The sequence below is a fragment of the Colobus angolensis genome, unplaced genomic scaffold (assembly GCF_000951035.1).
Source record: "Colobus angolensis palliatus isolate OR3802 unplaced genomic scaffold, Cang.pa_1.0 Scaffold160, whole genome shotgun sequence".
NCBI lineage: Eukaryota > Metazoa > Chordata > Mammalia > Primates > Cercopithecidae > Colobus > Colobus angolensis.
Genome location: NW_012114711.1, coordinates 194,613 through 222,006, shown reverse-complemented (window position 1 = coordinate 222,006; position 27,394 = coordinate 194,613). Strand labels below are relative to the sequence as shown.

The 27,394-nt window shown below is 46.6% G+C and overlaps 1 long non-coding RNA gene across 1 annotated transcript; it reads right to left on the bottom strand.

Annotated features, from left to right (window-relative positions):
- Positions 1-330: 330 nt before the first annotated feature.
- Positions 331-23,684, bottom strand: LOC105508352. The gene is made up of 3 exons (XR_001001243.1): positions 23,511-23,684; positions 15,503-15,609; positions 331-2,737 (listed from the first exon to the last, which is right to left on the bottom strand). It is a non-coding gene; the product is annotated as an uncharacterized LOC105508352 (long non-coding RNA).
- Between the last annotated feature and the right edge of the window lie 3,710 nt (positions 23,685-27,394).

The following is a 27,394-nucleotide window of genomic DNA, read 5'->3' as shown; positions in this document are numbered from 1 at the left end:
GAGCATCTGTTCTCCAAGGGAATTACAGGACAGAGCAGGAATCTTCAGTTTGGGGAGGAGACAGGGGAAAAGAGGTGGGGTAGCTCAGACATGATCAGATGGGTCACTGTCTGGGACAAGCCATTTACAAAGGCCACATGAACAAAGTCAACCTTGATCTGGGTTGGCAACTGGGTGGTGGTGGGGGAAAGAGCTCTATGTACTCAAAAGCCAGGGCTCCTATGGGACATTTCAGGAAAAGTTCCAGCCTTCCCTTGTCAGCTCTTGGAGTAACTAGATTTCCTTCCTCGTCTTAGAAAAATGCTTCTAGAGTAAATTGATAGCAACTGAAACAGTAGAAGCATCCAGTTTTTGTTAAAATCCTGCTTTCATTACAGCTGCAAGGGATGGATCTAGAACTGATTTATGGAGCTTAGGGATTCTGTGAAGTCATACTTGGCCTTCACAGCAGGAGAGAGAGAAAGACAGAGAGAGGGGGAAGCAGTCAGAGGATGTGACCTCTCTACTCGCTTGGGATGAAAAAGCTCCTTCTCTCTCCAACATACACAGGCACAGACATCCTCCCAGGGGAGGTATTGTGGCCTGACTCTCACTTTGGGAAGATTCTTCTCCTGCTGCCTTTTAGGACCAGAGCATGCTTTATCTCCAAAGGCTGGGCCCCTGTTTTATGCCTCCAGGGCAATCCTCTTGGACTCACCTTGTTAACCTGAGTATCACACCATTCTCTGTCTTGATGGTAGAACTAGAGAGTCCTGAGGCACAGACGCTCAATTGCTCAGGTAAATCAAATGGTCTCACATACTCAGCTTGGCAGAGGCTCAGAGCATGAACCAATTACTCCTCCCTTTATTCATGCAACATGTATTTATCCCTTATCTACTATGTGTCACTCACTGGAGCTACAGAGGTGAAGGCACAGTCTGACCAGTGAGAACAATGCTTCTCAACACTTTTGATGCCACAGCACATAGTGAAAAGGCTCATTTTATAGGACATAACTCTGAGATGTATGGTAGCATTTCAGAGTTTCTGTCTCTTTTCTCTACTTTACCTTCTTCTATTACCCTTCGTTTGTATGGACCACATCCCCAAAGGAGGGGGTGGGGGCTATTAACATGCTAAAATCCATACGGGTGGTGAACGTGTTAATGTTGAAAAATTCAAAATAATCGGAATGACCATCTTAACAGAAGCAGATCCTGAGACAAAGATTCAAGTGCAGTTGTTATTGTATTGGGGGGTGTAGACAGCCCCAGGAGGGAAAGGAAAAGTGATATGGAGAAGGACAGGCAGCCAATCAAGGCAGGTTATTAAGCCAAGTACTGCTGTGGGCAACTGGAGCTTGCAGCCATGGAGAAAGCTCTGGGATACTGTGTACAGCACACACCTGAGTTGTCCCACCCAATGGGCAAGGGAGCTGGGGTATTTACACACCAATTCCCTCTTAGTCATTGGTCAAGAGCTATTCCTGGCAGCTGTTAATTCTATGGCAGTTTTTCCTGCTGAAGTGATACGCAGCATGGCATTCTGCAGATCTGAAATGCAGAGCTGGCAGTGGAGTTTGGCTGGAACACACAGAAATGTTAGAGATATGGGCAGGGCATGGACAGATCCTGCTAGATGCATCAATGGGGGGTTAGTAAAATATTTGATAACACATCCTTCAAGCCCAGGACAATGTGGAACTATATTCATTGACATAGAGTGCTCAACTACACATTATTGAGTGAATGAAAGCAGCATACAGAATATCCAGTAGAGTTAGACCATTGGATTGCTTATTTTTCTCTGTGTGTAAATGTGTCCCACACACTGGAAGGCAAGGCCAGGACCAGGGTGAACCAAGCAAGGCTGTTGCTTTCGGGTAAAGTCTAAGGAAATGTCAAAAAGCTCAGTAATCAAGATAAATATTTCAATGCAACATTTAAAAAATATCAACATTAATACAAAAATTCCATGATGAACAAGGTCAGGAGCTGACCTCATATTTGCACAACGCAGCCTCATTCACTTCATCCTAATCCCAGCCCTGTTGTATTCTGTCTCCCTAAAATTTTGACCATTTGAGGCAGAGAAAGAGAGAGAGGAGTTGGAGAGAAAGTCTGATTTCTTTCCTCTTCTGGCCCGCCAACCTCTTGCTAGTGCCTCCCTTGGTCAATTCCAACCACAGCTAACATTAGAGCCTTAAAATATCCACCTACAATGGACGGCGTCCCCTCTCCTCCTTCTCCCCATTCTGTCTCCTCTCTCAGCCTCTACCCCCGGCACAGAGCAGAGCAGCTAAAGGGCAAGGACTGGCATGGTTCCCTCAGGAACCTGTAATAATTTGCAGGCAAAAAGAATCGGTTCCCGAGCAGGCCAACAAAAGCCCTAACAACTGAGACGTTGTCTTCCAGGTGCAGGTCAGCAGTGGCCAGTTAACTGCACATGTTAGTTCATAGCCCTCTGGGGTGACAACCTTGGGTCAGACTGACCCGGCCAGAGAACACAGAGTCAAACGCCAAGTAATCAAAGCCAGTTTGTTGAAACCAAGCCATCTTGACTCCCGTCTCCCAGACAATCAGGCCACAGCCAAGAGTTTCCTACCCCTGCCTCCTCTGGGAGTCTGCGTTCTGTGGGCTTGTGCAGCCGTCCCCTTCCCAAGTTGGCTGATTCTCAATTAATCAGGGATCGGGACCCAGTTTATGCTTCCTCCCTCTAGTAGCTTCCACTTGCCTCCCTCTGGTAGCTCTTACATCTGTGGAAAGATGGAGAAAAGTGAGTTCTGTCTGGTTTTTGCAGGGCAGCAATCAGAGAGACCAAAGTAGCTTGGTTAGGAGCAGCAGAAACTGAAAGGCCTGGCCTCCGAAGATTCCATTGACTCTAAGCAGCATTTTTTTTTTTTTTTTGAGATGTTGGCTCACATCAGTGTGAACAAAATCATGTTTCTGTCTCGACTGAGTCATTTGGCTGAAGCATTAATTTCACAGCCAGCATTCACACTGACACACACGACCTTTAGTTTTCTTCCATGAAGAATTAACACACAATGACTTGTTTTCAGGTCCCAGGCCACTGGCAACAGTGGCTTTTGTCTTGTTTGTCACAGTGGCTTTCATTCCCTTCCACCTGATGTGCCTGTGATGAACACATGAGGCTGCTGCAGAGGCAGAAAGGTCGAGAAAGGAGGGGGAATTTTGCAGTATTCCACAATGAGCATCAGCACCTTGTTAAAAATAGAACCAATCAGAGAAATGCATCATTCCCTGGATCTGGTAGTCCAGTGGAGTAGAGGAAGAGGGAGGCTTTGATCTATACATCTTCATCACACTTTGGGCCTGGCACACCGGCGACCATGGGATTCCTGTCTGCACCACCTACCTGTTTGGACCTCTTTGGACAAATGACTTAATCTCTCTGAGACTCAGTTTCTTCAACCACAAAATGAAACATAGTAGGACCTCCCACATAGCATTGTTGTGGCGACTGAATAAGATCATGCCCTTGGTCACAGTATCTGACAAAAAGTAAGAGCCTCATAAATGCTGTCTTTTATTATTATTTATGGAAAAGGCCAGTCCAGAAACTTCGTTTTAAATGTCTGCTCCATTTTCTCCAGGGCTTCTTCAGCAAACCCATAATTCTGGGTCTTGGTAAGACACTTTCAATAAATGTTTATAAGGTTGACATATGCATTGCATGTCAAAACCCAAGAAGGATGAAAGGCCAGCTGAAGAAGAACAATCCTTCATCTGAAATCCCAGCCCACACCTGTAATCCCAGCACTTTGAGAGGCCGAGGCAGGCGGATCACTTGAGGTCAGGAGTTTGAGACCAGCCTAGGGAACATGGTGAAAACCTGTCTCTACTAAAAATACAAAAATTAGCTGGGCATGGTGATGCATGCCTGTAGTCCCAGCTACTCAGGATGCTGAGGCACGAGAATCGCTTGAACCCGGGAGGTGGAGGTTGCAGTGAGCCGGAAGATCATGCCACTGCACTCCAGCCTGGGCAACAGAGTGAGATTCTGTCTCAAAAAGAAAAAATAAACAAATAAAGAAATCCCAGCCCGGTTTGTCATTCTTAGCTTGGCTCATTCGTCTTTCTCTGCACTGACCCTGACCCACCCCCTTTATGACCTTTCCACAGAGGAAAGCCCAGAGTAGGTGTTGAATAATTGGCATCTATTGTCTTTGGATGCAGACTCTGAAACCAAGCTGTGAGGGCCTGTACTTTATTTGAAGTGAACTAGGAGGTACTAGTAGGGGAGTGGGGAGGTGAGGAAGGGAAAGGCAGGCAGTCCATCAGGGTATGTCATGAGCAGGTCACTCCTGTGGACAACTGGACTCATCCCACTACTAGTTACCTCTAGAGACGTTGTAGAGCACACCCCTGAGTTGTCTCACCCAAGTTGTGAGGAAGCTGGGGATTTAGCCACCAACTCCGATCAATCATGGGCTGCCAGCTATTCCTAGGGGCATGTATCCTGTGCAGAGTTGACGGTGGCCAGAGTGGAAGGCAGCAGTGGCAGAAGGGAAGCCAGCAGGTGTGAGCTGGTCCCCAGGAGACATGGGCAGGGCACTGGAGGCTTTGGCTACACCGTCCTCAGGTTGCTCAAGTTTAGCTAATCAATTGCATTTGACTCAGGAAATGTATTGCTTCATTGGTGCCAAGTCTGATGGGATTGTGTCACTGTAGTGCCCCAGGACCGTGGGTCTTGGTCTCAGAGGCAATGTGATTTCCAGCCATCTGGGCACAGCTCCTGCTAACAAATCTGCCTCTGGTGGATTGTCTTTTCTAGAAGGCAGCCACAGAGACAGAGTTCCAGTGCTCATTCTTTCTTTGAGAGATCTGTAGAATGAGCAACATCTGGTGCCTTGGGTTTCTCTGTGATAAGCATTCAGCTGAGACCAGCAATTCATCCTCTTAAGAGGTCACCAGACCACAGCTTTTGGTCAAGGTGACCTGACAGGGCTGCACTGACAACTAAAGAATAAAGCAGTGAGGTGAAGTCTGCTGACCTGGGGGCACCATGACAGTAGTCTCCAAGACCATATTCCAGGCCTCTCTATGTGTCTCTTGGTTCTAACTCAATAGCCAGCATTCATGGAGCTGCTTCTACACATGAGGCATTAAGACCATATGTATTGGCCGGGCGCGGTGGCTCAAGCCTGTAATCCCAGCACTTTGGGAGGCCGAGACGGGCGGATCACGAGGTCAGGAGATCGAGACCATCCTGGCTAACATGGTGAAACCCCGTCTCTACTAAAAAATACAAAAAAACTAGCCGGGCGAGGTGGCGGGTGCCTGTAGTCCCAGCTACTCGGGAGGCTGAGGCAGGAGAATGGCGGAAACCCGGGAGGCGGAGCTTGCAGTGAGCTGAGATCCGGCCACTGCGCTCCAGCCTGGGCGACAGAGCGAGACTCCGTCTCAAAAAAAAAAAAAAAAAAGACCATATGTATTATGTCAAGAGATGAATGGTGTTAGCCCTGCGTTATAGATGAAGAAAATATAGGCACAGAGAAATCAAGTATCTTGCCAAAGTCAGAGAATCAATAAATGACAATACAGTTGAACCCAGGTCTCTCTGGCTACAGAACCCATAGTTTTAGCCAACATGCTATATTTTATTTATTGTACAGGTTTTCCTTGTTAACCCTGAAGGGTTATGTCCAGTAGTGTGGAGTAAACTGGTCTCCCTGAAGGTAGAGGAGAGGATGGGAATAGCTGTGATTTGGAGCATCTGCTAATTTCTGTAGTATAAATACTCCTACCATGGCCAATTTCAAGCTCCTTAGCATTTAACAAGTGGCTTACGAAATTCCAGAATGTGGAACAATTGGCTCCCACAAGCCAGAAGGAACCAGCTCCAGCCTTCCACTGGTGATACCACCCTCCCAGAGGTCTTCATTATCAAGGTTTCTAGAGAATATTGTTGAAACAGTTTCTTTCTTAGCCATTCCACTCCTTAAATCTTGCCCGAGAGCTCTAGGATTATAAATGAGATCTTGGTATCATTCATTCAACAAACATGAAGTGTCCATAAGGCATGAGGGGTGATGCCTCATAGGGAGACACAGTTCTAAACTGTCTTAGGTCTAGTTTTCCAGGAGCAGATTCAGAGGCAAAGATACGTGTGCTGCATGAGGAAGTGTTGCAGGAAAAAACACAGGGTGGTGAGAAAGTCAGATGGGAAGCGGAAGGGAGCAAGCAGGGGTATGGTGGCAAGCCAAGTCCCATGAAGCAGCAGTCCCCAACCTTTTTGGCACCATGGACCAGTTTCATGGAAGGCAATTTTTCCATGGACCAGGAGGGTGGGGGGATGGTTTTGGGACAACTCAAGCACATTACATTTATTGTGCACTTTATTTCTATTATTATTACATTGTAATATATAAAGAAATAATTATACAACTCACCATAATGTAGAATCAGTGGGAGCCCTGAGCTTGTTTTCTTGCAATTAGACAGCCCCATCTTGGGGTGATGAGAGACAGTGACAGATCATCAGGCATTAGATTGTCATAAGGAGTGGGCAACCTAGATTACTTGCATGTGCAGTTCACAACAGGGTTTGTGCTCCTATGAGGATCTAATGCTGCTGCTGATCTGACAGGAGGTGGAGCTCAGGTGGTAATGCGAGCTATGGGAGTGGCTGTAAATACAGGTAAAAATTAACTCTCTCACCTGCCTCACCTCCTGCTGTGCAGCCTGGTTCCTAACAAGCCATGGACAGGTACTGGTCCATGGCCTGGGGGTTGGAAACCCCTGCTGTGAAGGGTACTTTAGATTCAATCTTGCAGGGGAGCTTTGGAAAGAGTGGGGTGCATCTGGGGTGTCCTGATGAGGGGTGATATGATGAAGTACTTCTATTTGCCATTCTCATCACCTGTCATTGTGCCCCAGAGGGGCACACATTTTCAGGTACTGCCAGCACTTGACTGGTGCAGCAAGGCTCCAGTTGTCTGACGGCAGCCCCTAATGAAGAAGCTCAAGGATAGACTGGTAGGAAACAGAGTCCCTCAGGAGCTGGTGTAAACAGAAACAGTGAAGGGGTTAGGTGCAGAGCTCTGAGAGTGTCTACTTCACAGTCATTCACTCGACCAGCATTTACGAGAGCTATAGTGTACTGAGCACTGTCCTAGGTTCACAGGACCCAAGGATGAATGCAAACAGCCAGGTTCCCTGTTCTCAAGGAGCAACTAGACCCCGACGTGATCTAGTCAGAGAGCAGGAGTCTGAGCAATCCAGATGACAAACAGATCGTTACCAATTGGGATACATGGCTACAGGAAAACTATGGGGTCATGAAAGAGTAGATAAGAAGACAGAAGGTGGATTGAGGTGGGTTAGAGAAGGCACTCCTCACATTTTGGCAGGGAAACCTTAGGTATTCACTGAGGATCTCAAAAGAGTGTGCAGGTGAACAGCTAGTCTTCTCTGGTCTTTGAGTTTTTTGGGGGGTACTAGAAGACCTGTGCAAAATCACAACAGGTACACCAAGACCACAGATTACTTATGGTGAGAAAGATTCATGGTTACATAAATCACCTACCCAAATTTATGTTGCATTTTTTTCCTAAGCAAAGCCCTATGTACCACTCTAGTCCTTAAAACCTATTCAAGGTATGTTTATTCAGAGATATTGGGACTTCCATACTTTTGGTTACTATGAAACCTGCAGTCTCTAGAGTCAGAGTGCCTGAGTTCAAAACTGGCTGATCACCTAAGTAGCTGTGTATCTTCGGATAAGCAGTTTAACCTCTCTGTGCCTCAGTTTCTTCATCTGCAGATAGCGGTAAATGTACCTACCTCACACAGGTTCTTTTGTAAACAGTAAATGGAAATGAGTTGATGCTTGCAAACTGCTTAGCACAATCTCTGGACATAGTCTAAGTACTAAAAAGGGAGCATTATTTACATTATTAGATATTATATTTGAACATATATCCTTGATATGGTGTTAAGTGAAAAAGTGAGATTTTCCAAGAAATAGTTTGAACGGATGTTCTCAAACTTTGGCCTCAGAACCCTACACCTTTAAAACTACAGGAGCCCAAAGAATGTTTTTAAAAATATGTATTTAAAATATTTATTAATTCATTAGAATAACAATAATAAACCCCTTATATGTTAACATGTATATCACATTTTTATGAAAAATAACTATTTTCTTAAAAATTAGTAAAATAAAGTTGTATTGTTTTTACATTTTTGCCAGTCTAATCTTTTCTTTTCTTTTTCTTCTTTTTGAGACAAGGTCTTGCTCTGTGACCCAGGCTGGAGTACAGTGGCACAATCACAGCTTACTGCAGCCTCAATCTCCTGGGCTCAAGCGATCATCCTCCTGCCTCAGCCTCCCAAATATTTGGGGCTACAGGTGCACACCACACTATTTTTTTTTTTTTTTTTTTTTTTTTAGCAGAGACAAGGACTCACTATGTTGCCCAGGCTGTTCTTGAACTCCTGGGCTCAAGTAATCCTCCCACCTCAGCCTCCCAAGGTGGTGTTGGGATTACAGGCTTGAGCCACCATGCCTGGCCTCAATTTCTGTCTTAATTGAAGACAGCCAGATTCCCATATATGTTCTTCATTCAATCTATTGTGATGCATTGTTTTGGTTGAAGGATATTTTAAAATCCAGCTTCATACAGTTGGAAACAAAAGGACAATTTTAATACCCTCTTCAGAAAACTGTGGCTATTCTTTTTTGATACTGTACCAAAACTCAAAAAGTGGTAGTTTTGTAATGGTTAGGTGCAACCTGAAATCTGAAACCCTATCAGCTTTTATATTTTATCATATTAAAATCAATCTATGTTGTGTTTTAAATGGACCTTTTACCCATGTGTGATTCTATAACATTATATCAACTATTTGGAAAATATTGGTTCACAGAGTTCTGCAGATCTACCAAATGTTGACACATTTTGTTATATAATATCAAAAGGTCACATGTGTTAATATCCACGCTGATCTTATCAGAAGACTCTTCAAACCTGGGGAAGCCCTCAAGCACATAGTGGAGGATGTAAGTTTTCCAGAAGTTCTATTTTTTGATGGCAAGCTAAAATTTTTTCATTGGCAGCAATGAGAAGGCGTGAGATTACTACCTAGCCTTAGTCTCACATAAACTCAAAGCTTCCCTCCCTGATTTCCCTCTTCTTCAGTCTTTGCCATGCACCAGAGGTCCTGTCTTTCAGCAACGCTCTTTGCAAGTGAGGTAATATTGTATTAGCTTTTGTGTGTCACTGATTTTTTTTTCTTTTACCTTTTTCTATATAGTCTGGGTAAGCCTATTGTTTCTGTATCTAACCCCGCTAGCTTCAAATTACTTTCTCCTCCTCCCTGTGGAATGGTGGGTTGGTTCCCATGAGCAGTCAAAGACAAGACAGGGAACAGTATGAGGTTACCTACTGAATAGTTCTTGAATCAGTCACCTTCCCCCACTCCTAGCCACCACGACTTAGCCAGAACCCACCATTTTCTTTGGCTAGGATTTTGACAACAGGCTCGTAACAGGTCTGCAGGCCTCGAGTGTGGAGGCCTCGCCTAGTCCGTTCCCCTCTGACCAGCCAGAGAGCAAATCTGCAACAGTCTTGTCCCTGATACCTACTGCAACCTGGGAGAAAAGCACAAAGGAGGGTGCAAGGCCCATCTCCAGCCCCACACATGTGGACCCCACAGAACGCAAGTTCAAGAGCTGCCAACCCCTCCCATACACACACAGTTGCCTCTCAGATTGGCCTGCTGAACAAAGGCTGTAGCGGCCTCCCTGGAGAAGGAAGAGGGACAATAGAAATAGGTGTGCACAGACCCCAAAGGTAGGTTCAGGGTGTTTGCAGCAGGAGTTCCAGGTATGTAAAGCATGATGCATAAAGAAGTGGGTGTAGGTTCCAGGTGGCATATCCTTTGGGATCACCGACTCCTCAACCAGGTTGTCAGGGAGGCAGTGGGGTCCAGGGCAGAGTCTTATAAATCACACCCTAAGCAAGAACCTCAGGTGCCCACGTCTAAGGGTGTAACGGTGTACAAATCTAATCTACACAACCCTGCATCAAGCCCCTGAATGGCTCCCCATCACCCCATCACCCACAGGATCAAGTGCCCATGCCTTGGTCTACCAGGCGTCTCCCCGTCTGGCTCCTGCCTACCTGTCTTTCTTGCCCTTGACTGTGTCTGGCTCTGGTCCATAGGTGCCCCATGCTCTCTCACTGCAGGGACTTTACAGCATGTGACCTCCTCTGGGCCTTGCCCTGGATGACATCTCATCTTTGCTGTGCTCTGCTCAGGGATCATTCTTCCCTGGCACCCAGTCCCCCAGCTCTAGCCTAAAGTCTGGGTTGGCTTCTAGTCTTCGGCCTTCACAGCTTTCATATCCTCTCTGTCCTCCACCAACCACAAAGTATGACAGCTATCACTAGGCAGTGCTCACCTCTTACAGCTAAGGGTACTGAATGCTTCCAGTAACTCTATGACATGCATGCTGTGTTTATGCCCATTTTACAGGTGAGGGAACTGAGATGAAGCATGGTAACTAATTTGGCCACAGGGCCAGCTAATAAGAGAGTCAGGCTCTGAGTTTAGACACCAAGCTTTTAACCACTGTGCCAGTGATTTTCGGTCCTTAAACTTTTGAGTACAGCAGAATCACTGGTGTGCACACGATCGATATGCAGCAGAGGGGAGGGAGTAAGTTTATTAAAGTGCAGACTCCTGGGTCCCACCAATCCAGAGATTCTGATTCGATAGGTCAGAGGTGGGGCCCAGAAATCTGCATTTTCATAAGCTCCCCAGAGGATTCAGATGCAGGCGTTAGGGGGAACCACACTTTGAGAATCACACACTTTCCTGCCTAACCGCAAGTCCTAAACTGCAACCCGTAAAATATAATTAGGCCTTCTGGGCTCAGCAGGGCCCCTGAGAAGGAGGAAGAAGACACTGCGTGCATCTAGCAAGTTCTCCACGCCACCTGTGGTGGTGGTTGGAGTGGGGGAAGGCCTTTCCCTGGGGGGAAGATACACACCCTGGTTGCATCATATAGACACAACACCAGAGCCATAATCTGGGGTGTCCGGAAGCCAGCGCACCCTTCACATTTCTGTGACGGTGTTCAGTTCTGGCTTGGCCATAACTGCTTGGAACGTGGTCTGTCTGCCCACCCCACTGGCTGCTGCTAGTTAACTGGAAGCTGTAGCCAGAGGGAGTATGGGCTGAGAACATAATTAGGGAGCCCATTCCCAGCCGACCAGCAGGAGGACTTTTGCACCTTGTCCATCTCTTCCCTGAGACTTGTCAAGACACTCAGTGGTTGGTCAGCAGCCCTGACTTGGGCACCGTAAAGCAGGGAGGATGAGGGGCAGCAAAGAGGACTGTGTGGTGACCTCATTGGGTGGTCTCCTTCCAGCCTTTCCAGCTCTGCCAGCAAGAACATTGTGACAAGTCCTTTCTTGGAAGGAAGAAAGAGATGTGTCCCCAACTCAGGGACACCTGGGGTGATCTGAGACACTGGGCCTTTCTTTCAGCCCATTGTTTCCTCTGCCATAATTTTCAATTTTCCCCTGCCTTTCTTTCTTTTCTTTTCTTCTTCTTCTTCTTTTTTTTTTTTTTTTGAGATGGAGTCTCGCTCTGTCATCCAGGCTGGAGTGTAGTGGTGTGATCTTGGCTCACTGCAACCTCTGCCTCCCGGGTTCAAACTGTTCTCCCGAGTCAGTCTCCCCACTAGCTGGGATTGCAGGCATGTACTACCACACTCAGCTAAGTTTTGTATTTTTAGTAGAGACGGGGTTTCACCATGCTGGCCAGGCTGATCTCGAACCTCCTGTGATCCTGACCTCAAGTGATCTGCCCATCTCACCTCCCGAAGTGCTGGGATTACAGGTATGAGCCACCGTGCCTGGCCTCCCCTAGATTTCTATTCCTTTCTCACTCATCTTCTTCCCTCTGTCTCAGCCCACTTTACCTTCTGAGAGAGATTATTCCCAGAGTCCCCAGTGAGTCATCTGTAGCCAGGTTGTGACCTCCTGACCAAGCAGGGCCAATGGGATTTCCCTCCCAGTGACCTGGCCTTAGGGCTCAGACTTACGAATCAAGTCACTTCATGGACTAAACCTTTAAGGTGCATAGACTTGGGCTGGAGCTGCCCGTGCTGGGGTGGCTGGGGTGGCCGTGCTGGGCAGGCATTCAGGGGTCACATGTTCTGGTGTGCAAACAGAAAGAGCTCGGGGCTGGTCTACAGCTAAAAGCAGGCAAATGAAGCAGAGAAAGAGAAAAGTGCTCCCTAAGAACCCAAAGAGAGAGGAGGAAATGCCCATTTGCTTCCTTCCAGCTTTCCAATTCCCAGTACCAGTCTGTTGTGAAGAATTTCTAGTCTTAAGCGAGAGGATACCCAGATGAATTCTTGTCCTTGTGACCCACAAGATAACCTCACTCCTCAGGACTGTTTTCCCTGTGTTTAAGTTAGCTCAAGTGAGTTTGTTTTGGTCAAGCAAATCATCCCTGATGAAGACAGTCCTGGCCTGACACACCCGGTGAGTTACAAACACTGGCTGAGTTTGGGGCTGTGCCAGGCATAGGATTTGATGAACAATGAAAGAGATGCTATCCCCGCTCTCTGGGAACAGTGAGGGTGGGAGGAGTCAGAGGTGCAGAGAAGCAGGATGGGGCTTCATCCTCAGGGAATGGCAGTGATAGAAGTTCGAGCAACGATCGCTCCTATTATGTATGTTAAGCAGAAGGGCTGGGGGCAAGGTCAGAATGCCAGGATTCAAACTGGAGATCCGCCAGGGGCTAACCATGTGGGCCTGTGCAGGTTTCTTAAACTCTAGAGATTTCGATTTTCTCAGCTGTGACATAGAGATGGGGACCCTCAGAGTGCACTTATACTTAGAACAATACGTCGCACTTAGGAAGTACTCGGTATTTGTCAACTATTATTTTTTTCTCTGGGCGTTGGGGAGGGTGCTGGGTAGAGCCAAGCATCTTGAATTGTAGTAGCAGGGCCATATCACTGAAGATTTTACAGATCCAGCGAAGGAGTTTTTATTTTATCCAGAAAAACTATGGGAAACCAGAAGAATTGTAAGCCAGCAAGGGGCCTGGTTAGATGAACGCTGGGGTTTTCAACCAGCCTCCAATCTGAAGACGCTGCTGTTGCCAGGGGCCAGGGAGGTTCAACTGGCCTCTGGTGGGTAGAGGTCAGCGTTGCCACTAGCCATCTTACAGGGGGTAGGACAATCTTGTAAAACAAAGAATTATTTAGCCCAAAATGTCAATAGTGCCAAGGTGGAGAAAGCCTGGATTAATGTATTATAAAGAAGAGAAATTCTCAAAGAACTTAACACAGAGCTACCATTCAACCCAGCAGTCCCATTACTGGGTATATATCTAAAAGAAATTGTTCTACCAAAAGGATACATGCACTCGAATGTTCATTGCAGCACTATTCACAATAGCAAAGACATGGAATCAACCTAAATGCCCATCAATGGTGAACTGGATAAAGACAATGTGGTGCGTATACATTGTGGAATACTACACAGCCATAAAAATCAACAAAATTATGTCCTTTGGAGCAATGTGGATGCAGCTGGAGGCCATTATCCTAAGCAAATTAATGCAGGAACAGAAAGCCAAATACCGCATGTTCTCACTTATAAGTGGAAGCTAAACATTGGGCACTCATGGACATAAAGATGGCAGCAATAGACACTGCAGAGTACTAGAGCAGGGAGGGAGGAGGACAAGGTTCAAAAAACTAACTGTGGGTACTGTGCTCAGTATGGAGGTGATAGGATTAATTGTACCCCAAACCTCAGCATCATGCATATACCCAGGTAACAAACCTGCACATGTACCCCCTCCATCTAAAGTTGCAATTATTAAAAAAAAAAAAAAAAGAGAGAGAGAGAGAAGAGAAATTAATTAGAAATGAAACTTTCCCACCCCAGGGGCTCAGTTTCCCATCTATCAAAAGACACACATAGGAGGATGTAGAAGGCTGAGTGCTGTGTGGCTCCCATGCCTGACCTTCCATGATATGCTTATTCTCCTGTTGCAATGGGCCCACTGTCCTGGACCCTTCTGACACCAGCTATGTGGTCCTGACCCTGGGCTCCCTGAGCCTCTCATTACAGATAATCCTGACGGGGCCAGAGAGTATATGAAGAAGACAGGGCTCAGGATCTAGTCCAACTGTGGGATTAGATTCTGGCACCACCCCTTGCCAGTTATGGGACCCAGAACAATTTTCTTTGCCTCTCTGTGCATCAGTTTCTCCATCTATAGAGTAGGACTGATAACACTTCCCCAGAAGCACAGGTTTGAGGGTTTGCAAAGCTCTCATTCCAGCCCCTGGTTCATCACAGATGTTCCATCATCAGCTCCAACAATGTGAGATTGCTAAACACAAGGGTAAGGCATGAGAAATGCAGCCAAGTCGATGTCCATTATCCACGGAGAAGTCATTGCAGACAGGCTCTCTCCAGAAGCCTGTGACAACTCCCATCAGTCAGAAGGAGCTCAGGGAATGTGTGCTCCTTTGAATATTTGCTTGAACTAATCAGGGACGGAGAGCAGGAAAACAAAAGGAACCTTCAGAGTAAGGCAGGACTTGCAAACTCAGTGCCACGAGGGCCAGGGAGGCAGTAGACTGCAGGGTTAGTTATGAAATTTAATTAGTAATTACTTGAGTGAATAGCACCAGAAACATGGAGACCAGAAGTGCTTCCCTCAGAGGGGCAGGATGGCAGACCCGAGAGGCTGGGTGCTATTTCAAATTCCAGCTTGGCCACCCACCAGCTGTGCAAATTTAGGAAATGTGCTTTGCCTTTCTGTGCCTCAGTTTCTCTATCCATAGAACTAGAGATATGCAGATAAAAATCATACCTACCTCAGAGGGTTGCTCTGAAAATTCACTATCTACAATATATATAGGCACAAACATCAGTGTCCGACACAGGGTCAGCACTTGGGGTATCATTGCGGCTGGCTTCTGTTTCCATCTTGTGATAAAAGCACACAATCTGAATTAGCCTCAGTGTCAAGCAGTGTGGTCTGCAGACCAGTGCCATCAGCATCACTTGGGAGCTTGTTAGAAATGCAAATATGCAGGCTTCACCTCAGACCTACCCAATCAGAAACTCTGCATTAATTGGCTAGGTAACCTGTTAGAAAAATTAACCTCTCTAAGCTGTGGATTTCTTATCTGTAAAATGGAGATTTCTAATATCAGCCACCTCCTCTTCTGCACTCGGGGCTCTAGGATGGCTCCAGCCTTTTGTCAGTTGCTGGGCTCTTTTCTGCCCCAGGGCCTTTGCATTTACCGTTCCATCTGCCTGGAATGCCCTTGGCTCTCCCCATGACTGAGGTGCTATCTTTTAGGCTTCAGTTTAAATAGCACCTTCTCAGAGAGGCCTTCTTCACCAGCCCTGCCCCATCTCCCATGAATCCTTGTCACTACACTCACTTATTTCCTTCAGGTGCTAATGACAATCTACAACTCCCTTATTTTTGAGTCTACTTACTTGCTTCTTGTCTCTCTTCAACTCGTGTCATATAAACTCCAAGAGGGCAGGAACTGGGTCTCTCTGTGCACAATGCCTGGCACAGCGTGTGCATTCCATAAACAAGTCTAGAAGGAATGGAAAAGCCTATCATAGAAGAACAAAGAGTGCTCATCACAGCACCAGGCGCAGGGTGAAGTCCCCATAAGAACAACAGGACTGTACAGTTATTATCATAAAATAGGCCACCATGTAGCCCTGGGCTTCACAAACAGCTACGCGGAGCAGCACAGAGGCTAGCGGCGGCCTTTCTGTCCCTGGCACCCGCGCTTAGTCTGCACTGTGTGACCCTTGCACCCAATCATGTAACAGGGCTGCTCTGAAGAAGCTGCCTCATTAAAATATGGAAATAGTTGTCACGTTGCTATCACCCAGCCCAAGCCATCAAGTGCTCCAAATTGGTTTTTGCCATTTCATACGGCACAACATACATTTGTTAACTTTTCAAACAGTAAACACCACCTGCAAAGTGCCTTTAATATTTAATGTAACTATAAATTGTTTTGAAAATAAATCCAGCCATGTGGAAAAGCAGCAGAAGGAATGGGAAGTGAATCCAGGAACCTGCTCTGCATGGGGGCAGCGCGGGCTGCGGGGCTGAGCCTCCAATTACTGGTCAGGCACTTGGATGCCCCACTTCAGTGCTTTATGGGGCCAATGGGTAATGATTGCTTCCCCTCGATGCTCTGAGGATTCTGACCTCATGACAGTGCTTATTTGGTTCTCCAGAGGACGTAGGGTAAAGCTACAGAGGGCGTGCGGGGGTGCACCTCCACCAAAACCATCTTGGTGGGGAGCGCTGGTTAATGCCAACATTACTCATGGCCTTGGTGGGGAAAAGCATGTCAGCCATGAGCTCTTCTGGCCAAACCAACTGGTAACACTGCCCAGTGTCATGGGATGTGTGCTTGGGGCTAGTGACTGGTCTGTGACAAATTAATTTGTCACTGCTCATCACATGCTGTATTTGCTCCTTTCTGTCTCTCTCTCCATCTCATTTCATGCACTATATAGAACCTCAGAAAAGTACCTGTTTCTGTCTTACTTCCCTCATAGGTCAAATTGGGATGCTAATGATACCTACCTCATTGCATTACTGTAGGTTTAAGCAGGTGACTGCCTGTAAAGCGGTTAGGACAATGCCCAGCATATGGGGCCATTTTTAAATGTGTGCTGCGCTGTCACCACTGCTGCTTCTGCCGCTGTGAACAGACATGATGCCACCTGCTCCCTGTGGCCCTCTTCATTCCCACTGCGGCTGCACTGGCCTCCTTTTCATGCCTGGTGTCCTCCATGCTCCCTCTTGCCACCAGGCCTTTGCATGAGCTGTGTCCTCTGCCTGGAGCACTTTTCCTTCCTTTTTTTGCCCGGTTACTCTCTTAGCTATTGGCTCAATCAGCTATTAGGTTGGTATAAAAGTAATTGTGGTTTTTGCCTTTGAAGGTGTGAGCAAAACCACAATAACTTTTGCACCAACCTGCTGAAATGTTGAACTTCAGGGGAAAAGCCGAGCTCTCTCCTCCTGGCATGTCAGTCACTGACTAAATCTCTGGAGCTGGAATGGTGGCATTCTCTGATTAGCCCACACTAGTCATCTGCCAACATGTGGCCGGGGCCAGAGGACCAGGATCAGCAGTCCCATCAAAAGCCACATGCCATGCAGAGAGGGGCTGATAGAATTCTGAGAGTTGCTCTTCTTGGCAGACAAAACCATCATTGTCCATTACAATGAGATGTGTGTCCTGGCAGTCACCATGGAAACCGGGTGAGGACCAACTGCTGTCAATCGGTGAGCAGTTAGGCAGCTATTACTTTGATCCATGCTAGAAGAGTGAAGCCTGACGATTTGCAAGACATTTCGAAGATACAACCGAGAGAGAAAGAAGATAATTCTGAGGCTTCTAACTTGATACCCAGAAGAGTGAATGACACCACTGGTGTCTTATTATTGGCCTCATATGATGCAACTAAAAAAACTGGGTGATTATGGAGGGATCTGACATAAAGGTATCCAGCTCAGACTGGGAGACAATTTTGGGGGTGAAAAGGGAACCTAAAGTCTCTCAGTTCATACCCTTTAAGTAGACACGTACATATAATGCTGGCACTTATTCAACTAATTAGTAAAGGGGTGCTAATGCTATGCTAGCGATTGGCTGGCCCTTCTGGCCAAATTCAAAGCTAATGTATATTATGTCCCCAGGCTCTCTTGATTCTTCTGGACTTGGCAAGGGCTCTGCTGTGGGTCCATCTTAGTGTCTGTCCCCTTGATTCCTGACTCTCCCAGGGATCATGTTCCCCTGTGTGAGAAGGCTGGCTCCCTTGTGGAGTAACTTCTGAATAGCCACGGAGTTATCTGAATGGCATGAGAACCCAGATGGACCCATGTACAGAGAGATGCTCTGTGCTTTGCCTCTCCCTATGCTATCAGGCATCTCCAAATAGCATGCCCCAAAGACTTCTCAGTTTTCCTTCCCAAACATGACCTTCTCATTTCAGTAAATGACACCATCATTCACCAAGATCCTCAAGCCAAAAGCCTAAAATTTGAATTCCATCATTCCTTTTCCCCCACACCCAAACTACCAATATATCTGGTTGGCCCAGGTTCTCCCCAACCAATATATATCCCCGTCAACTGTGTTCCCTTCTAGTCCGGAGGCTAGCAAATGTTTCTCATAAAGGGCCAGATACTACAGTGCACTATCCACATGGCAGCTAGAGTGATCTTTAAAAAGTAAGCAGCAGTTGTCTCTCTCTGGCTTAAATTTGCCCAGTAGCTCCCCATTGCCCTTAAATGAAAATTCAGTCTTTCCATACTGTCTCCACCCCTCCATGACCCGGTCCCTACCTCCTCTCTGACCCCACGTTCTGCCCACTCTTTGTCCACACTGCTCCACACCCCCTAGTTTCCCTTCTACTCCCCAAACACTCCAACTTCTTTCCCTTCACTCTTCCCTGGGAACATTCTTCCCCCCACCTCCCCCACCAGTTCTCTCCACATCTGGGTTCTTTTTCATCAATTAACTCTTGCTGACTGGGCACAGTGGCTCACGCCTGTAATCCCAGCACTTTGGGAGGCTTAGGAGGGGGTAGATCGCTTGAGGCCAGGAGTTCAAGACCAGCCTGGCTTGAACCCCGTCTCTACTAAAAATACAAAAATTAGCTGGGTGTAGTGGCACGCACCTGTAATCCCAGCTACTCAAGAGGCTGAGGCAGGAGAATCACTTGAACCCAAAAGGCAGAGGTCGCAGTGAGCCGAGACTGCCACTGCACTCCAGCCTGGGCAACAGAGCAGACTCTGTCTCAAAAACAAACAAAACAACAACAACAAAAAAACCTCTTGCTTCCGTGAAGAGAACAGTCTGACTCTTATCTAATGTGGCCCCGTCTTTTCCCCATTGTCCCATCTGAAATTATCTTATTTGTTTAACTGCTTGTTGTTCATCCTTCTGGAACATAAGCTCTGTGAGAGCAGGGACTTCATCTGTCCTCTCAGCACGCAGATCAGCACGCTTTAAATCCTCAAATAGTTGCTCACTGAACAAATACAGGCTCCTGGTCTATATTTCTGGGCAATGCCAGATGTCTGCACCTCAGATTTCTCCAGCTTTCCCAAGCCCTTCCTATGCTGGCCTAGAAGAGGGCTGCCAAAGAGTTCGTTCCCTGCGTATGACAAAGCCTGAAAAAACACGCTGCTTGTCTGAGTCATTGTGCTTGTCCAGGGACCTCTGTGCAAACTGATTTGTGATCGCAAGGCCCAGCCGATAGAAGGGCGGCTCTTCCAACAGCTGGACTCTACACGGGAGCCTCTTTAACAACAGATGTGATATGGTGGAGAGGCGGTGGGGAGGCCGGGTCCCACGGAAGCTCCCATGCAGAAACCCTGCCGTCTGTTCCTGGTACTCCCTGACATGTGGCAGAGCTTACCAGAGCTTAATTTCCTTGTTTCCAAAGTGCCCTCTCCTAGGCACTCTCATAGCTCTCATTTGCTCACTCTCATCTCCCAAACCCCTGAACCCCATCTCCCTTTTTCATCAAGGCATTGAGACCAGAGACTGCTGGTTGCCACCTAAATGCTTTTTGTCCCTTCTTCCTTGGTCATAGAAGCCTGATTTTTTTTAAGATGGTGATGAACCCAGCAAAGAGACAACATTCACCCACCCCTTTTTCAGGTAGGGGTGGCCAGGTGATGATGTCTGGCTAATGACGTATAAACAGAAGTGCCGCTGGAACTTCTGGGAAGAATGACGAAAGGAAGATGACTTCAGCCACTAAGACTTCAGCCACTATCTTAGTCTGCTGGGGCTGCCATAAAAGAATGCCACAGACTGGGAAGCTTACACAACAGAAATTTAGTTTCTCACAGTTCTGGAGGCTGGAAGTGCAAGATCAGGGTACCAGCATGGTCAGGTTCTGGTGAGGGCTTGCTTCTTGCTTCATGATTTGCTTTTCTCCATGTGTTCACATAGGGGAAGGGGACAGAGAGAGGGAGAAAGTAGGAGCATGGAGAGAGGCAGGAGAGGGAGAGGGAGAGAGGGAGAAAGGGAGAGAGAGAAAGAGAGAGAGGAGGAGAAAGACCCTTTTCCTCTTCTTCTGAAGCCACCAATCCTATCAGATTAGGATCCCACCATTATGACCTCATTTAACCTTAATTACCTCTTAAAATCCCTATCTCTGACATAGTCTTGTTGGGGGTTAGATCTTCAATATATGAATTTAGGGGGGACACAATTCAGGTCATCACAGCCAGGCATTACATCATTTAGTTCTTCCCTTCCTTCTGCCTTCCTCCCACCTGGAATCCAATGTGATGGCTGGAGCTTCAGCAGCTATACTGGACAATGTGGTAACCTTGAGAATGAATGCCAGGTGCTGAGGCTGAAAGTACAGAAAGATGGAAAGAACCTGGGTTGACTTTGTGGCACCATTATATTATCATGGAATTGTTAGGAGTTGCTTTATGTCAGAGCTCTGGTTCTCAGTCACCCTGTATATTGGAATAACCTGGGATCTTTGAAAAATGCTCATGCCTGGATGTCACTCCCAGAGATCCAGATATAATTGATCTTTTGGGGCACAGCCTAGGCATCATGATTTCTTTTAAATTTCTCCTGGTGATTCTAACGTGTTAAGCTTGAGAATACTGCTAAAGAAAAAATCCCGGTGTAAAGGAATTGATTGTGTTTTAAACAATGGTATTTTAGTTTTGTTATGCAGACTAACTCAACTTCATTGAGAAATCTAATTCTAGAAGATGAATCACTTCCGTCTTCTAAGATTTTTCAGAACAAGCACCGCCCAAAGCTATCAGGAGACCTGGTCGCATCCTACCACATTCAAGAGTAGATATGGGTAGATATCAATTCAAGCTGAATGGTGACAGATCTGTGCAGTATTAAGTATAATTTTCTGTCCTTTCACTCACATGAATAAAACAGTGTGTGTAACTTAAAATAAACTTCAGGATTAAAATAAGCACTGAAATTCAAAATAGTCAGATGTGGTACTTTTGTCAACAAACATCTTTTCTGAAAGTGAAATCCACTGGTAAGGATCATTAGAGGCCAATGAACTCTTCTTTCCTGTGATCCAAATGTCCCTTCTTGTCCCCAGCCCAAGTGGGAAGAGCTCAAGGGGAGGAGCTCGGCCAGCTGGTGAGAGAGTTGGCTTAAAATAAACAGGTACCAGGGTTCAACTCTCAGCTTCACCACTTACAGCTGAGTGCTCTTGGGTAAGCCATTTAACCCCTCTGTGCTTCAGCTGCTTCCTGTGCAAAATGCAGTTCATGATTTTGTCCAGGACTCGGGACTGTGGCAAGGACCAAAAAGCAATGTTCAAAAAAGCACTTAGCATTGTGCCTGGCCCATAGTAACTGCTCAGTAAATGTCAGCCATCATTCTTAGGCTATGGCCAACCACTCTTCCCGAATGATGTGTCCTTCCCCTTCATTTCTGGAAAACAGTGCCAAAACAGGGCTGCTTTTATGAATAGGGTACTAAATGAGCAAACACATGTCTGGAAATAAAGGTAATTCATCCCTGGGGAGATAGCATCTCCCAGGTTCAGGGGTTAATGGGCTGGAGGATTCATAACAAACGGTGCCCGAGACAAATTGGCTGATGGAACTGAGCAGCTATTGTTTCTCAGACAGCTCTTCAGCTGTGGCCCATTTATTAGCATGGCTGCCGGAGAAACAAATTAAAAGGCAAGCCCCTCAAAGATAACAGAAATTGAGTGCGAGGGGCAAAACGCCCTGAAAGTTTGAGCCGGCGAGAGAGAGGCCATGCTTCTTCATCTGCTGCCAACCTCCAAACACTGAACTCTGGAGGAGGCTGGACGGGAGCCAGCCTCTGACGGCGTGTGCTCTCTTCGGTAAATATGGGAACTGCCAAGAGCCAAGCCCGTGGAAAAGCACTTACAGATTAGAAGCAAACACATGGCAAGCAGGACCCTCTGCAATCGTAAAATGCATCGTGGAGGAAGAGGAAAGGAAACAAACCATTCTCTTTGGGACTGTCCATCTGGAAGCGTGGAGCCAGGAGCATTATTACAAATAAATGTATCCAGCCCAGCAATGTCTGGGAGTCACTGGATGTTTTCATCCTCCTGGAACCTTTGGAAGAGCTCTATCCACAAATACAGACTTCTGAAGCTGCAACAGAACCCTGGTGCTGGGACACCAGTTCTGCCCTTCACCTCCTGTGAATTGGTTTAGTCCATTTTCTGGGGAAGGCTGGGGAGTGGTGAGGGCTTAATACTCCAGAAGCTTTGTGAGTGGGGGTGTGAGCCTGGAAGGGAAGACTGGAGGCCTCGCAGGCTGTGGGATACGTGGCCAGATGGAGCACTGGCCTCTGTGTCCAAATGGCTTCTACTAGACTTTTCTAGGTGTGACCCTGGAACCATTTTTATCCTGGGGTGCTGACTAATAGATTCCTGGGTCCTACTTCAGACCTCCAGGATCAGCCTCTCTACAGGGAAGTGCAGGGGTCTTACATTTAATATCGCTTCTTAGGCGACTCCTATGCACACTAAAGGAGTGCTTCTCAAGCTAGAGCATGTGTGCGCCAGCATAACTCTGACAGTTTACTAAATGCAGATTGCTGGACCCCACACTGACAACCACCCCTGATTCAATAGGTCCAAGGTGGCACCCGAAGATTTGCATTTCTAACAAGTTTCCCTGATGCTGGTGCTGCTGGTCCAGGGACCACACTTTGAGTAACACTGCAAGTCTGCAAACCCACTGAACTACAGAGTTTGCTCTCAGGCTGAGTGAAGTTCCATTTGTCAACAAACATATACACAGCCCCAGCTGGGTGCAAGAGCCCTCTATTCCTGGGCATCATGGTGTCTGGGAGCTAAACCTTCACTCCTACGCCCCCAAAGGAACCTGAAGATGTTTGAGTTAATAATGACTCCAGGACGAGTTTGTGCTAGGACTTTCCTTGTAAAAGAGAAGGGTCTAAATAGTGGTTCTCAACTTTGAGTGAGATTTTAAAAACACTCCAGTGCTGGGGAAAAATGTGGGACCTGGGCATCATCCAGATTTTTAAAGTTGCTCTGGAGGAGTCCAATGTGCAGCCAGGCTAGAAAACGTAGCACAAACGTTGTTAACTCTGACTACCATCAGTAGCACCCAGGGAGTGGCTAGAAAGCATTACATTGGGCCCCACTCCTCCCTTGCGATTCTGACTTCCATGATTCAGGGTGGAGCTTGGGCGTTGGCATTAAAACAAAAGCTCTCCAAATGTTCCACAGTGCACCTAGCGGCAGGGATCCAGACCTGCCAGCCTAGTGGAAAGGGACTCAGGAGCAATAAATCCTGGGAAGGCTTAAGGGGTGGGATGAGACCAGAGACTGGGGCTGATTCATTTGGATCACCACAGTAAATGACAATGGTAAAGCAAGTCACAGTTGTGTAAAGCAGTTTTATGAAGTGCAATCAGAAGAGATTTCTTGTTCTTACCCCATAAACAACTGCACACTCAAACTCTCTTCCTTGCTGGCCTGAGCAGGAATTTGTTGGAGGGGAAGGGAGGCTAAAAGCTTCCTCTGCAGACTTCAGACGTGCCTCCTCTGGGGTGCACAGAGCAAAGGGTGCCCCTGCCAGCCATGAAGCCCTATGCAACTGGGTTTCTACAGATCTGCAGGGGCCTAGGAGGAAGGTTTGCTAGAATTACTGCCCCATGTGACTGTCTTTTAAAAATTAACTTGAAGATACCTGGGTGCTATATCAGCTTTCTCAACCTGGAAGTTGGACCCTGGAGCCTGCATTTTGAACAGATGTTCTGGGCAATTGCAATGTGCATTATGAGTAGGGAACCATTTACATGAAGGTTCTACCTACCTGAGCAAAGGTGGAAGTTGGGAGAGATAGGGCCAGAGAAAAGAGTGGATAGTTCTTTGCCATCTTTGGTTTCCCCGAGGTCTCTGCTGGGCAAAGAGTCTCTCAGAAAAACACTTCCTTAAAGATAAGAGCCTGACTATTTACCAAAATTTACATATAGGTCCAATAAATGGAGCTGACTTTACCCATGCAGGGCTGGGTGTCAGACTCAGCTGTCTCTGTCATGATGTACTTTTAAGGCCTTTTTAACAGGATGAGCTAGATTACTGGCAAAGAAATGAATTTCTCCTATCTCCAGAGAATTCTAAGTCTCCTCACTAGAGAATTAGACTGTCTGTCCCATTTCCAACAACGACACATGTTGAATGGCCCAGCTTTGGCCAATGGTCCTGGCCTGCCATGTCTTCTCACAACAAATGTTTCCTTGCAGTTTGCTCACTCTGGGGTCAGTAAGAATTTCAAATTGGGACAGAAAGAGAGAGAACTGTTTTAAGTGGGCTGACCCTGGCCTTCACAAATTACCTCTGAAGTTCCAGGATTTGTGAATGACCCAGAGGTCCATGATCCACAGTCATGCACCATTTGAATGAAGCATGAATTTGGATGGTGTGCGTCTGGAACCATGGAGGGGAACTGGGTCTCACGGCTGGGGAACACCAGCACCTTAGCTTTGTGGAACTTACCACATAGTGGAAGTTCTGTTTCTTGGCAAAAAATGGTCATGTGGTTGAAAAGAAAGTTTCAGAGGATATAGAAATAACCATCAACTTGTGGTAGGAGAATGGCACTGGGTGCTCATGGAGCTTTACAAGACACGTGAAGTGGGAGGAAACCAGGAATCTGTGTCAGCATTTCCAGTGCTCCAAATTCAGGATCCCTGGAGGTTTCAGAATCAGTCCTCCCAAATATTTACGGAAAGAATAACAAATGCTTGCATTTATTGAGTGATAATTACATGCCAGGCAAGGTGCCAAGAGCTTAGCCCACATCATCTCCTGTGACCCTCACAGCAACACTCCAAGCGCGTACTTTTACGATCACCATTTTCTAGAGAAGGAAACTGAGCACAGAGCGGTTGTCCAGTTTCAACAAGAACCCACAGCCAGACAGTGGCAGAGCTACGATTCGAACTGACAAACACTCTCTCCTCGCCCAAACTTTAGTTCAGCTCCCCTGAGCCCTCTATTCGACTAGGCCTCAAATATGGCCCCAGGCCTGCCCAGCAAAAATCATGCCAAGCCAGTTTAGCAAAAATGTCTTCACCTTTGATCTCTGATCACCCTTGAAATCTGATCAATTTCCTCATCTCCCACCCTTAATGTATAAGTCCTTGACCTGCTTTTAGCAAGAATCCTGTTCGGTCAGTTTAGCAAAAATTCCCCAACCCTGGGTGTCTCCTCTTCACAATTTTTCATCCACTGACTCTCCTTACTCTGCTCACTGACTATAATCCCCGACCTGTCTTTTCTGTATTCAGAGTTGATCCCCATCTCCCTCCCCTATTGCAGTACCCCTACTGTGATAGTCTTAAATAAAGCCTTCCTTACCTTTTAAATAAGTCTCAGAATCATTCTTTCGTGAACAGAACATAGGCAGTTGGACTCTGGTACCTGCATTCTTAATCCACACAGTATCCTGCCAGACCAGTGCTGTCCAATACAACTATAATGGAAGCCACATGTGTAATTTTAAATTATCTAATAGCCACATTAAAAAGGGAGAGAGAAACAGGTGAAATTTTTTTTACAGTTTTTACCTAGTATATTTGAAATGCCATTTCAACATGTCATTGATTTCACAAAATTATTAACAAATATTTTACATTCTTTTTCCTTACTAAATATTTGAAATCTGGAGTGTATTTTACACTTTAAGTACATCTTAATTCAGGTGAGCCACCAGTGGTAAATGGCTGCAGTAATGGGCAGCATGGGGCTGGGTTACCCCCTGGCGGGCAGAATACTTGATGTAGTTTGGATGTGTGTCCCTGACCAAATCCCATGTTGAAATGTAATCCCCAGTGTTGGAGGTGGGGCCTGCTGGGAAGTAATTAAATCATGGGGGCAGATTTCTTATGAGTGGTTTAGAACCATCCCTTAGGTACTGTCCTCGCGATCATGAGTTCTCACGAGATCTGGTCATTTAAAAGTGTGTGGTACGTCCCCCCTCCCTTTCTCTTGCTTCTGCTCTGGCCATGTGACATGCCTGCTCCCCCTTTGCCTTCTGGCCACAATTGTAAGTTTCCTGTGACTTCCCCAGAAACCAAGCAGGTACCAGCATCATGTTTCGTGCACAGCCTGCAGAACCGTGAGCCACTTAAACCTCTTTTTTTCATGAATTGCCCGGTCTCAGGCATTTCTTTATAGCAATGCAAGAAGGGACTAATACAACGCTTGAGTTGGAAAATTTTTTCATGGGAGTGCCTAGGGTAGAGGAAGCACAAGAGAAAGGAAGAGAGGAGAATGAAGAGACAAGGAAACTGTCTGGGACACCTGGGTGCATGGCTGCCTGTACGGCTGGAATGGAGAGACCATTTCAGGAGCAGGGTGTGGGGTGATTAGAGCTGAGCAGAGGCTCTGAGGACATCTGTGCGGGTGGAATCCAGGAGACTATATGTGAGAATTACACTGAATAAAGATAGAGCTTTGGGCCTCCAGTTGTGAAGTGTGCCTGGGATGGAGGTGAAAAGCGACTTAGAGTGGATGGAGAGAAGAGTTGGGTAATAAGCAACCCCAGAGGAACTGGCTCCAAGTCTGGGCCAGGCAATGTGCTGTCTGATTGGGAAGAGCAGGCAGGTGATGAAAGAGGACAGTGTCTCTCCAGCTATTGTGTGCACAGATATCACCTGGGGATCTTGTTCAAATGCAGGTTCTGATGCAGTTTATTTGGGATGAGGCCTAAGATTCTACATTTCTAAAAAACTTACAGGTCTGATGAGGCTGCTGGTACATGAACCTTCATGCTCTGAGTAGCAAGGACTAGGACACAGATTCAGGCTTTGAATGGTTAAGTGGCATGGAAGGGGAAGAAGTAGAAACTTAACTAAGCTCTGGAGAGCCTTCAGCTTGTACTCTTTCCAAGCTGTGGCAATAATAACTGACTTGCTTCCACTGACAACCTACTATGTGCCAGGTACTGCGTGTTGGGCTTTATACCAGAGATTAGCAAACTAGGGCTCATGGGCCAAATCTGGCTGCTTCCTGTTTTCGTGAGTAAAGTTTTATTAGAACTCAGCTACACCCATTCATTTATTTACATATAGTCATGGCTGCCTTCATGGTACAGTGGCAGAGTTGAGTAGTTGCAACAGAGATCATTCACAAAGCTTAAAATAGTTACCATCTGGCCCTTTATGGAAATACTCTGCTGATCCCATATTTGCACATTATCTTATTTAATTCTCATCACAGCCCTGTGAGGTAAGTATTGTTATTGTTCCCTGTTACAGACAAACAAACAGAAATGTAGAGGCATCAAGGCACTTGCCCAGGGGCTCAGGCTAA